This window comes from Olea europaea, chromosome 11, assembly GCF_002742605.1.
Source record: "Olea europaea var. sylvestris chromosome 11, O_europaea_v1, whole genome shotgun sequence".
NCBI classification, from domain to species: Eukaryota; Viridiplantae; Streptophyta; class Magnoliopsida; order Lamiales; family Oleaceae; genus Olea; species Olea europaea.
Window position 1 is genome coordinate 22434380 of NC_036247.1, and position 7341 is coordinate 22441720.

General features: G+C 36.9%; 1 long non-coding RNA gene and 1 pseudogene across 1 annotated transcript in view; one reads left to right on the forward strand and one right to left on the reverse strand.

Annotated features, from left to right (window-relative positions):
- Nucleotides 1–1086: 1086 nt before the first annotated feature.
- LOC111404587 overlaps nucleotides 1087–7341 on the forward strand; it is a 13084-nt pseudogene continuing 6829 nt past the window's right edge.
- The window catches only part of LOC111403785, an 8189-nt gene continuing 5329 nt past the window's right edge, over nucleotides 4482–7341 (reverse strand). The window contains exon 2 of the long non-coding RNA XR_002704534.1: nucleotides 4482–7256. This is a non-coding gene — a long non-coding RNA (uncharacterized LOC111403785). The remainder of the gene's footprint in view (nucleotides 7257–7341) is intronic.

Consider the following 7341-nt stretch of genomic DNA (forward strand, 5'->3'; position numbering starts at 1 on the left):
GAATTTGATATGAAAGATTTGGGGAGTGCTAAGAAGATTTTGGGGATGGTTATAAAGAGAGATAGGGCTGAAAATAGACTAGTCATTTCCCAAGAAGCTTATCTAAACAAAGTCATAACCAAATTTGGTATGAATGGATCAAAATCTGTGAACGTTCCCTTAGCAGCTCATATGAATCTTTCTGGTGTACAATCTCCTAAGACTGAGGAGGAATTTAGAGAAATGAGGAACATACCCTACGCTAATGCTATAGGTTTCGTCATGTTCTCTATGATAACAACCAGGCCTGACTTAGCCTATGCTATAAGTTTTTTGAGCAGATTTATGTCAAACCCAGGAAAGCCTCATTGGGCAGGTTTGAAATGGTTGTTAAGGTACATTGTTGGTACATTAAATCTGGGTCTAGTGTATGAAAAGAGATCTAAAAAACTTACTCTAAAGGAGTATGTAGACTCTGATTTTGCTGGTGACAAGGATAGCAGAAAGTCTACCACAGCGTACCTTTTTACACTAGGTGACAATTGTATAACATGGAAGTCACAGCTGCAGCCTTTAGTTACTTTGTCAAGTACTGAGGCAGAATATGTTGCCATAACTGAGGCGGCTAAAGAATGTACTTGGTTAAAAGGAATTTTAAAAGAATTGAACTTCATGCATGATACACCTGTTATGTTTACTGATAGTCAAAGTGCTTTATTGCTTTGTAAAAATCCTGTTTACCATGAAAGAACTAAACATATTGAGGTAAAGTATCATTTTATACATGAGAAACTGTCTCAAAGTGAAGTTAATCTTGTTAAAATTCACACTGATAGGAATCCCTCTGATATGGGAACAAAAATTCTACCTGCAAGTAAATTTAGATTGTGCTTATCTTTATTACACATTGACACTGGTTAATTTTCTTGCAGGTGATGGGCGATGATGATGAACAGTTCTTCCATGTGCAAATTCGCAACCAAGAGAGAGTGTTAGGAGAACCAAAGTGAAGAATGTGAGGATATGGTTCACCTAACACTATCAACTTGTGACTTGATGGTATTGAGGTTGACACAATAAGGTCTTCCCACGTTTTTTGGCAGAGGCATGGTCTTTCCTTGCTGTAGACTTACCCTCTACTATTTTAAGAAAGTGGAGCTCTCGGTTTCTTTTTCTAGCAGCAGAGAGGAGCTCTCGGTTTTCATAGCAAAGGGTGGTGGTTCTTCATTGGTTTTCCCCTCTCTCTTTGGAAGGCAATTTGCATAGCATGGGGCTGTTCCTGAGCCTGAAAAACTGCCATAAGAGGTGAAGAAGCAGCTGCAAGGAAGAAGAAGAAGCTGGACAGATTTCGGCCAAAAATGAAGGGGTTGTATTCTTCCGGTTTTATTTTCTTGTTTTTGCCTTGAATCTTGTTTGTTGATTGTTGTTTTGGTTGATTGAACTCCTAGGATCCCCAACAACTATTTTATTGAAAGAATATGTGGTTGAATTTTAGAAAATAGGAACTGTTGACCTCACGAATTGGACCCTCCACGTGACTAATCGATAGCTGTTCCACGTAATCTTCTCTGCACATAGTCAACGCACGGTCAGATGCACATGATCGGAACCAACGGGCGTGACGGCGGCGGCATACACTCCAACGGTCAATTTAGCTTCTGGTGATCGGAACAGTGTCAAGGTTGTGCAAAAAGGATGGGGAGGAGAATATATATTTACTTGTTATGGAGAACTAAGTTGTAAGAGTTTCATTACCATTGCCTCTTGTAAAACCTTGGGTATTTATAGTTGAGGAGAACCGTTAGATGTGGGACACGTGTATGCATTTGACGGTGTGAGATGTCTGCTCATAGGCGTCAACCAGCAGCGTCTATAGAGTGTGCGGGTAATAACTTCTCCCGAGTTGAATTGACATAAAGTGATACGTCACATTAATTAGACTCATGGAGACGTCAAATCAATTAAACCTTGGGGCAGAAAGGATCTTGACACAGATCTCTTTCTGAAATTGGCGATAGATCCTCTAACATCCTTGGAGTGCATTACGCTTCAGTGTCAGAGACAAGAACGCTTTGGTTGAGTCGAATTGTTTGTGTCTCGCAGGACATTAGTAGCTCGCCAACATTAGTGGTGGAGTCACTTTAGAACCACTTTGAATGAGTGTTGACACCTCGTATGATGCAGTGACAGACTTTTCGAAGTGGTTCGAATAGGGGCATAACAAGAACCAAACATTAGCTTAAATATTGTTGATTGAATGCTTAAAATCACATATGGGTGAAATACTGGGGCACCAAGAGAATTACTGTTTTTTGTTTTGTTTTGGATTTGATGAGGGTAAACCTTTATTGAGCTTTAGCCCTTGTTTGAGCCCCATTTTTTGTTATAAAAAATGCATTTTGAATTGTGTGTCTATATGAAATGTGTGGTGGTTAAAAAATAAGAAAAAATTTGAAATTACGTATAATATTATTTTATTGAAAAATACATTGTTGAAAGCTAAACCACAACAAATGCAGTCACGTTTGTTCCACATATACCTTTTTCTTGTACTAATTATGGCCACGATTTCATCTTCTTAATTTCAAGTAACACTGAACTGGAATGAATATTTGATATGATAAAATCGAAATGAATTAGCAATCATTAGAGCCGAGTCTTCATATCTCCTTTCATTCCTTCTCTAGTTTAACCCCGGTTTAATGGATCCAATGCTTTTCTGTGATCCTTGTTCGGTCCCTATTTTTTAAAAATCATTTTTCTCCAAACTTACTTTTAACCCACATATTAAACGGGACTCAAAAATTTTATCAACCAATCAAACAGGTGCACACATATGGTCTTATTTGCTCTTGTAGGTGTACAAAATTTGATTCAATTTATAACGTTAACGTGGGGTTATGAGGAGCTGTGCGTGGTGCCTGCTAAAATCTCCCAGCGATGCGTTGATCTTCCAACCGGCTTCATGAAGAATTTCTATTTTTTATGGTCTAAAACGATTTCCTCTGAAACTCATAATAACTTCAATAATTTTCTTTTTCAAAAGAAATGAAAGGCATAAATGTGAATCCTCTTATCATCTTCAACATGGAAGACAGTATGGAAGTCTTCTTAAAGTTTGATCTGAACACAATTTATGGCTACATGGCTGCAAGGAGATGAACGAGGATGTCGCTATTTGGAAGGGGACGAGTTATGTCACTTATTTTTGCTAAGCGCTTTGATTTTGCATTGGGATGGTAGAGTGCGACTCGTGCTTGAGCAAAGTGTGTGTTCCTTAGTTAGCTATCGTGTTGATTATTTTAGCCTTTTTTGTTAACATAAATTGTTGTTTTTGTGGCTTCATTCGTTGTGAGGGAATAAGTGACTTTATTTTACAAGATTTTAGTACCATATAGGACTGTATTCCACACTTTGAGTTCGCAGTAGCTTAAGTTAATGGAAAGTGTTTCCATTTGCCTTCAAACCAAAAAGAAAAGAAAAGAAAATGTGTACTCTAATGTAATGGTCCATGTAATAATATGCATATTAAATGTTTTCTTTTGATCATATTTATAAAAAAAGGTTAAACCCTAATCTTAAGGGTCCTCCACCACCCCTACTCTGAAGCATCGTGAGGGAGGTAAATTGCAGGTTATGCCTCCAAGGGTATAGGGTGGAAGGCTGTTTGTACACTTGCACTTACCCAATAGCCAAATTCATATTTCAGGATTCGAACCCTTGACGCAGCAGCCTCAAACAAAGTTGGATTTCTCCACCCTCTCCTTTTACCACTTGGAGATGTGCCCCGGGGGCTTCTTTTGATCATATTTATACTTAGCCCATGTGTGGTTTAGTTGAAAAATTGATTAAAATTTAAATCGAAGTCAAAAATAAAATTTTAATCATATATTTTATGAAATTCACAACTTTTCAACTACACATTTTATTTATTTTTTTCACAAAATCCTTTTATTAAAGCACGGTATGATCATTTCACCAACAAAATAAAGATTCACCTTCAACCACAAATTATAGATATTTCTTGTTGATGACTATTACCGTACGAAACGCGCCATCTCTGCGCAGTTTATGTACTGAACTTCCTCGAATAGAATCAATCAATGAACTGTAAGTGCGAAATCTAAAATGGAGGGTTACAACCAAGACAATATCACTGACTAAGGAGAACACGCTCGTGACTGGGCCGAGCTGATCAGCGAGTGCCTCCGCAACATCCTTTCGCGCCTCTCTTTGGAGGACCGATGGCTGGGAGTATGCGTGTGTGCAAGGCGTGGCTACAGGAATGCAAAGATCCGACCCTCAACTCAGTGTTCGACCCCGAGACTGACTTCGACTCGGTCACTGAGTTACCCTGATTCTGGACCCCCGAATTCGAGAGCAGGATCGATAACATGATAGTATCAGTCGTCGGCTGGAGCAATGGATCCCTTTCCGAAATCCGTGTTAGACACTGCTCGGATCGCTCCCTCTCTTTGGTTGCTCGAAGGTATTTTTGTTTCTTTTCCTGCGTATCTGCTCACTCATTTGTGATTAGTTCCTTAAATCATTCTAGAATTGAATTAAATTAGGAGGGAAATCTGTTTGGGTGGAGATGGAAATTTCATTTTGATTCTGGAATTTTAAACTAAACCCTAAATAGTTTCAGCTGATTGTTGTTTATTTCATCCGACTTTATCTATTTTAGTTCAAGTTTTTTATTACAGCTAGCTTGTGTGTGGACAATTTCAGTAGTTTACAAGGTTTCATTAGAAAATGGAAATCAAAATGAGCTTAATATCGTTGATTACCTTCTTAAAGTCGCCTATGGATGAAATATCTGGGCACCAAGAGATTTATTGTTGTCTTCTTCTTCTTCTTCTTTTTCTTCATTATTATTATTTTCTTTTCCGGATATGATTAGGGTAAACGTCAAACGATCTTTAATCTAGCTTTTATTCACGATTCACTGTTTTATGTATGTCAAAGTCATGTCCTTGGCTTCTTGAAAACCATTTCAACCAAGTATTTTCGTCGACACTGTTGCGAAACCAAAACAAATTCTTCCACAGACCTAATTATGAAAATTAAACTTTACTCTTAATAAATTTGATAAAGATGACATAAATGTGTTTATTTATTTTCAGTTTTTATTCAATCAACTGCTATATATTCTACAAAATCCTATGCAGTAGATCATATTATTTCAAATCACCTAATATATGTTTATTTTAGTTTACACTGAGAACATGGCTAAGGTAGTCTCAGTCTTCCTAACAGTCGCAACGTAAGAATTCAATTCTTGAGATATGAAATTGGACTCTTCGTGGATACTAGTGTACGGGCAAACTCTTATTTTCTGACTTGTTGGGGTACATCCCACAATTTACCTCCCTCACAATGCTCCAGGGCAGGGCGATGGGGCCTTCAAGATTAGGGTTCAACTTTTTATTTTTTTTATTTTTTATTTTTTTGGAATATTTTTTCGCTTCTAATTTGATCACATTTTCTCTTTATTTCTATGTACGGTATCGATTTATTTTTCTTTAAATCTGGACCATATATTCTAAAAAGTAGATCCTCTTTAGACAGAGTTACCATTTGCCATTTGTTCGGTTAAAATCGCACTAAACCTGGATGTTCATATGGTTAGGATGATAAGATCCTATCAATTGTTCGGTCAAATACTTTTTCCTATTTTTTAATCACAATTTCTCCTAAAAATCACCATTTAAAAACTCCTTTTTTTTTTTTTTTTAAAATAATAGTTGTCAAACAGGATGTTAATCTTGTTTTGTTTATTTGGTGTCGAGATCTAGAGTGGTGATTGCAGTGTGAAATATCACTATTACTCTCTCTCTCTCTCTTTTTGTTCTTTTATTTATTTATTTATTTTCAACACCAGTTTGATGGTTTTTGAATGTAAATTTTCCTTAAAGACTTTGCTTAAAAATGGAGGCTAAGAAGTACAAATACCATAACAAAAGCTGTGGACCAAAGTAATAAAACGGAATACATCTTGATAGAAAAATTCAACAAAATGAAATGGTTTTTTAGAGTGGGCCCTTCATTGACTTGCATGCCTTTCTCACGCTCCTCGAAACTAGATCATAGCCGGTTTCATATTGAACAATGTGCTTTTGGTTCCTATACTTGTATAGTTGAGAAGCCAAGTATGTCTTCGTGATATTTGGAGCTAAGTTTTTTTGGTATATCATAAATCTTCTGATTGATCATGAACTCTGCACACATTATTAGAAAAACACCAAAGTCGTGGCTACAATAATAGTACATGTAATGTTAGATGTAACGAGCAATGGCATTATTATGTAACAAGCCCCAGAGGTTCGACGACCACTTTTAACGCCTATTCCCCCGTTGAGCATCCATTAAAATGGATAGAGTTCGGTTGTACTATAAAGCCCCAAAAAACAAGCTGTAAAATACAAGAATGTTTCAGCAGTACAGCAGAAATAAAGTCACCAAGACTTATCTCAAGAGAAATCACAAGACATAATAACATCCACTAAGGAATCAGCCGAAGATCACATAGATCTTCCAAAACCCGCCACTGCTCACTTGCAAATCTCACAGATTCTTGCAAAGATAACACCGAGCAGTCCACAACTATATGGGTCTATCACATTACAAAAGATTTCTCAACATTCATTCATTGGAACCACCAAAATATGTGAGCCTTAATAACTAAAAATGGAGTTCTCACATAGGAAAGAAAACGACCAGAAATCTGACCCAAAACCAAGGATATTCTCCAGATAAAAACTCATTTATCACCTAGAATAATTGTTCCCGGTAGCAAGAATAGATTCTGTCTCTTGGTTCACAGCATCACATATGCATTTAATCACTAAAATCACTCAAGTATTATAACCCTAAATCACCGAGGAATTAGGAATTCTTGCAGAGAGAGAAAGGGGCGATTCGGACTCAACAAGAAGAATAATTTCTGAATTTTTCTCCTCTCAGAATCTGCCGGTCAATGGAGTCACTCCAGATTTATATATTGCAAGTCACTAGCATAAGATTGGACAGCCACAATTGTGCCACTTGTCAAGATTTTGTTGATTGCCTCAACTAATAGAGTTGCTATTTGTAAAACACGTTTTCTTCAATTTTGGAAGCACATCTTTTACTGCCACAGGTTTAATCTCAACAATCTCCACCTTGCTTTCACCACAGGTTTAATTCTCAACAATCTCCACCTTGGTTCCAAAATTTAAGGTTATAGTGCACTCACGAGCTTCACCAACATTTATAATGTCATTTGCTCCAAGTACCTGTACAATCAATGAAAAGAATTAATAGATAACATCTTTAAACAGTTTTGAAACTTATTTAAAGGTATCACCTTAGTTCCCATAT